At 47.1% G+C, this 6,204-nt stretch overlaps 1 pseudogene; it reads right to left on the bottom strand.

Annotated features, from left to right (window-relative positions):
• Window positions 1–4,448: 4,448 nt before the first annotated feature.
• LOC101574269 lies at window positions 4,449–5,493 on the bottom strand (annotated as a pseudogene).
• Between the last annotated feature and the right edge of the window lie 711 nt (window positions 5,494–6,204).

The raw sequence follows: 6,204 nt of genomic DNA, 5'->3' as shown, positions 1-6,204 counted from the left end.
TATCTCCAGCCCAAGAAAGATTTATTTTAGTCATGGTTTGTAGAGATATCAGTTATAGTCATTTGTCTCCGGGGCACAGAACACCACAGAGCATAGGGCAGGGGATGAAGAGCTCAGGGCAAGGTGACAGGAAGAGAGAGAGAGAGAGAGAGAGAGAGAGAGAGAGAGAGAGAGAGACCAAGGGCGAAGGGACGGAGCTAGACCCTTCTGGGTCACGCCACCAACGACCTACCTCCAATCAGGCTACCCCATTTAGCCATAAACTCACTGGGGACTAACCCACTATTCATGTCACATGCACATAGGCCAGTCGCCTCCCCCAAAGCCTCCCTACAAGCACACGAGGCTTTAGAGGGCCATCCAGATAGAAACCCTAACACCTTGAGTCTCACAGGAGACTTTGGACTGGATTTTTCAGCAGTGCTGGAACTGTAAAGAGTCTGGCAACTCTTAGCGATGGACTACGTACATTTAGTGCAATGAGATGGACAGGAGCCTGTGCAGTGCCAAGAGTAGGCTATTATGGTTTAGATCTAAAATGTTAGGCCCGGCCAGATAGCTCAGCAGATTAAAACACCTACTTAGGCAGACGCAGGATGCGGTTTGATCCCCATGTGCCCGTTTCGGCCCCACCCCTGGAATGCACTGAGATGGCCACTGGGACTGGTCTGGTGGTGCACCTGTAATCCTAGCTCTTGGGAGGCTGAAAACAGGAGGATCACTACGAGTCCAATCTACATGGAGAGACCCTGTCGTCCCTGTACTAAATACATTTGAAAAAAATAAGTAAACAATTAGTTAATTTTAAAAAATAGAAAAATAAAATGTTCCTTAAAATTCTCACCTTCAAAGGTGAGAATTCTGGGGCCTGGTTGGAAGGGGCAGGTCCCAGAAGGATGCATTCTTGTCCCTGGCTCCTCCCCTCTTTCTGCCTCCTCACTGCGACAGGTTCAACAGCCTTCTTCTGCCAAGCCGTTCCATTGCCATCTCTGCACCGAAACCAGTTGACCACAGACTAAAACTGCTAGTCCAGATAACCCTTTCCTCCTCTAAACTGTGCGTGTCTGGCATTTTGTCCCTTGATAAGGAAAGTGGCCAAGACAAGGGACCAGTATCAATCCACTCCAGAGGGGATGCCTCCATGACCTGAAGTTTCCATCACCTCCCAGCACAGCTACGTTGGGTTGCAAGTTTCCAGAGCAGGAACCTTTGGGAGACGTGCTCAACCTGCAACCAAACCAAAGCACGTCCCAAAGGCAAGTGTGTGAACTTGCAGATACGGCGTTTGTGAATAGTGAGGCTCAAGAATGCACGTAAGGACCTTGCTATGTGGAAATGGCCTGTGCTGCCCACAAGAGGAGATGGACAAACACATTCCAGGGGCAGAGAAGCAGACTGAAGCTGGGTAGGTGTTGGACAGAGTGACCCCTTCTAAAAGTGTCTGTACCTCATCCTGGAGGCAAAAATGACTTCCCAGAAGCCAGTTTCTTCTCTCACTTCCCATAAGTTCTGTGGCTTTCAGCCAATACTTGTCCAGCTAACACCTATAAACAGGGGTTAAAAACAAAAAACAGGGGTTCAAAAGAAGCACAGAGGGAGGCCTCAGCCTGAGCTCTCTCTCTTGAGAAGCCTCACCATTCCCAAGCCACGGGGAGCCACAAAAGTTTCTCAAGTGGGAAAGGTAAAATAATTTCATGGGAGAATGTTACTTTATGATACGTAAAGATGTCACAGATATCCTGTCAGATGAAATGGACAGGTCTGGTGTGCATGTGGGTGCGTGCGTGTGTTACTAAGGTTTGAACCAAGGGAATGCCAAGTGACATCCTCACCCCTTTGTTCAATTTTATTTTGAGACAGGGTCTTGCTAAATTGCCTATGCTTAGCCTCACACTTGCAATCCTCCTGTCTTAGCCTTCTGAATAGCTGGGATTACAGGAATGTGTCACAGCACCCGGCCAGTATCTCTCCTTTTTGCAAAGGACACACACATGCTATAATAGAAATTATCCCTGTGATAAAGTTAGAATTATGGATGTATTAGTCAGAGCTCTCCAGAGAAACAGACAAATAGGAGACAGATAGATAGATGATAGGTAGATAGATAGGCAGACAGGTTTTATAAAATTTTGTCTTGCATGATTTAGAGACCAAGAAGTTCTACAGTCGGCCACCCCACATTTCTTGACTCCAGTGGCATAGTTTGAGAGCCTGACAGTCAGACAACCACGGAGGTTAGGTTGCAGGTCAAATCTAAAGGCCTGAGAACCAGGAGTTCCAAGGGCAGGACCGGGAATCCGGCCATCCTCAGCCTTTTTATTCTGTGCAGGTCCTTGATCTTTGGATGCTGCCCACCACACTGGGAGGGCATCCTGCTTTACTTAGACGCCCAATTCAAGGACTCATCTCTCCAAAAATACCCTCCCAGCCATCCCCGGAAATGATGTCTCATCAGACAGCTGGACATCCGGTGTCCCCGTCAAGTTGACACACAAAATTAGCCATCATTATAGGCAAGTTTCCCTTTCATATTTTCTGTTCTATATTTTCTAATTTTTATGCAAAGTACCGTCAGTGGTTGGAAACCACTGTGGTTACTCTTTTTGCTGTTTTGTGGATTACAGGCCTGCGTCACCATGCCTGGCTCTTTATTGTCTTTCTCAATGGTGGGGGAGGAATAGTCTACGAATTCAAGGTGTTATATCAGTACCCCAAGCCCAATGCCAGCAGAATCCGTGCTGGAAGGATTTTCAGAAAATGCACTAGGGCAGCTGTTTCAAAATTTAAACATGAATCTTGGCACCAGAAGTGCTCGCTCATCCATGTAAATCTCATTATGGAGGTAATAAGCCCTGCAAATGCTATGCTTTCTGCAAAGCATCCAAACCATCCGCTCGGCCAGCATACTCCTCTCCTCAGCCTCGCATGAAAAGAGAATTACTGTTCATTAATTCAGCAAAGGCTTAGACCAGTCGTTCTCAAATGGGGCTCATTTGACTTCCTGTCTCCCCACAGGGGAATTTGGCAGTGTCTGAAGACATTTGGGTTGTCACAATCAGAGGGTACTCCTGGCACCTAGCGGGTAGCAGCCAGAGATGCTGTTAAATATCCCACAATGCACAGGGGGGCCCCTCTGCCCCACAGCAGAGAAGTGTTGGGCCCCAACGTTGACAGCCCTGGCTGCTGGGACCTGTGCGACCTCAGTGAGTTTGCTGGCTGTGTTAGCCACTTGCTGATTGCTAAGGTACAACACCTGGCACCCACAAAGTAAAAGAGGAGAAGTGAGTTTTGGTTTTGTTTTTTCGTTCTTTTGAGACAAAGTCTCTCTGTATCTCAAGGCTGGCCTTGAGCTCACCTTATAGTCAAGCCTGATCTCAAAATTGCTACAATCCTCTTGCCTCAGCCTCCTGAGTATTGGGGCTGCACCTGGTTAGCTCCCAGGTTTTAGAGGACGCAGTCTGTCCTCTGCTCCAAGGCAGAAACAGCCTGGTGGAAGGACCTTAGGGAGGAAAACTGCTCATGGCAGGGCAGACAGGAGGCAGAGCACAGGGAGGTCAGGAGGGAGACACCCCTTCCAGGCCATATCCCCAGTGCCTGGCCTTTAGCCTAACAAGGCCCCACCTTCCAGCAGTATGTTAAGCTATATATGGCACCCCATGACCCAATCATCTTCTGAAAGCCTGACCCCTAAATATGAGTCTTCTGGGGGCCAGCCCAGATTAAAACCATAACACTGGCTTTGGGACTTTACAAGACACATCCTGTTAAGTCCTCACAGCAATCCTACCCATTTCACAAAGGGGGAAACTGAGGCTTCCAGAGTAGTGAGAACTTGAGAAACTATAGCTATATCCTGCACAATCAAGACTCATGTCTTAACTGGGCACAGTGATGCATGCTGTAATTCTAGCTATTTGGAAGCTGAGGCAGGAGGATTATGAGTCCAAGACCAGCCTGAATAATGTGGTGAGACCTTGTCTAAAAATAAAGGCAAGGTGCTAGGGATATAGGTTAGTGACCTTGGACTTGTCTACTAGGCCTTGGGTTTGACCCCCAACAGGAAAAATCAATCAATCATACCCCATTTCTGGTTTTCAGGACTGCCCACTCTCCCCTCTTCAGCCATCGCTACGGTTTTTGTTGTTGTTGTTTTTTTTAATGTCATATCATTTTTTATTTTCAGCTACTTAAACATCTTTCTCAGGCAATAAAACAACTTGTACATGGGATCTTATGATTTCTGAAAACATATTTTAAAAGCAAAGTTATCTCCACTATACAGAGTTGTAATATAAAAAAATATTTATAGGCTATATTTTTTTCAGAAAGCAGATAGTTACACTGCAAACCTGCTCAACCAACCTTCCTAGTTAAGCCAAGGTTACAGAATGAAAAACTGTGGTTCAGAAGTCTTCTGTTAAGAATACTTGAGAGCTTCAAAGGAATGTTTAGTTTCCTCCACAAAGAGCCACCAGAATTTTTTCATAATCTCCCGTGGTTTCATCGAGGATGGCTGGGCACAGCGAGATCCCGTACATCTTCTGATACATAGTACACTCTGATGTCATTCATGTCGATTTCTGAGCAAGAGACCATGATCCTGATCAACGCCTTGTGACAAGTGCCAGCGCCCTTCATCGCCTCATGAAGCTTCTCCGCGAAGAAGGCAGGTGTGCTTGTGGCACATTTCATGGTGGCTGTGAGGCACCTCTCGATGTCACCTTTCAGCTCCAGGTCCAGTGCCTTGTTCATGTCATGCTCACTGTACTTGGTGTATCTCTGAAACACTCTGCAAAGATGGGGGTAGCTGCGGGTGGTCAGAATGGTGGTGAACACATTCACGTCTGTCCCCTTTCTCCTTTCTCCAGCTTCACATAGAGCCCTGGCATCTGTGCCCACCAGGTCTTCATTCACACCAAGATCCTCACATCGGTCACCCTTAGAGCGAGAAAGCAGAGCTTTCCGGAAATCTCCAGATGTGTCTGTGGTGATGTCTTTGGCCAAATCTCTTTTCAGTTTATCTTTGTAGACTCTATTAATTTCTCTGGTTTCTCTATTCTTTCTTGATACCAACATTTCAATGAGGGTGTCTTCATCAGTTCCAAGACCGTTCATGGCAGCACGGAGCTCATCTGCGTCAAACTAGGCAGGAGTTTTCAGCAGAGCTAAAACCACTTCCTCTAGATGACCTTCGAGGGCTTTCTTCAGAGCTTCATCCAGTGGCTTCCCTTTTTCCTGGAGATAGGCTGCTTTGATCTGCTGACGCTGGGCATTGTTTCTCTTTGTCAGAATGTCAATGATGGTTGCTTCATCCACACCTTTTACTGTTATGGCTTTGTGCAAAGCCTCAACATCAGAGGAGGGATTAAAGCCCTGGCAGGGGCTCACAGCAGACCCAGGACCGCCTTTGGATGTTTTCACAGTTTGAGCATATTCCTGGTCTTGACTGTCAATAAAGTAGGCCTGCTTGAGGAATTCTGACAGCATTGCCATTTTGAAGAAGGGTCCTTTTTTCTACCTTCTTCCAAAGAACTCAAGAAAGGCTCTTCCTGTCGCTTTCAGTCCGCTAAGGTATTTTACTGTGTTGTTATTTTTAATTACTAAAACTTTTGGCTGGGAGTGGTGGTACCCTCTATGACCCCAGTGCTGAGGAGTCTGAGGCAAGAGGATCCAAGAGTCTGAGGCCAGCCTGGGCTACCTAAGAAGACCCCCCTCAAAGAAAAAAATGAAAAGAAACAAAAAGTGGAGAAGCCAGTTGACACACTCTTTTTGAGCCCCACTGCTCAGGTCTGGACGGCCAGCATAACACACTTCTCTGCAGAGCTGAGACTCCCCCAGCCAGCACCTCACAGTGAGAATCACACCAGGTATAGGCCCTTGGGTGGTGTGAAATCCATCCCTTTTCCTTCACAAGCTACTTTTACTCCTGGCCCTGTCAGCTGCTGCCTTGCCCAGCAGGAGTTAGACTCATGATCTTCTGTTCTCTCTATAAGTAAAATGTCACCTCCTTTGTGAAAAGGAGAGAAAACACCTTTTCTCTTCCAGAGCTGAGGTGGGGGCACATACCCTAGATACCCAGATACTCTTGCCATGGAACCACTAAGGAGTTATCTGCAGTGTGGCGCTCAGCAGGACTCTCCCTCATGCCCGTGTGTGTGCGTGGAGAATTCTTCCGGAAATAAGTGGCTGCATATTTCATTCAAT

This window comes from Octodon degus, unplaced genomic scaffold, assembly GCF_000260255.1.
Source record: "Octodon degus isolate 3935 unplaced genomic scaffold, OctDeg1.0 scaffold00079, whole genome shotgun sequence".
Taxonomy (NCBI): domain Eukaryota; kingdom Metazoa; phylum Chordata; class Mammalia; order Rodentia; family Octodontidae; genus Octodon; species Octodon degus.
This window is presented reverse-complemented; position numbering and strand designations above follow the sequence as displayed.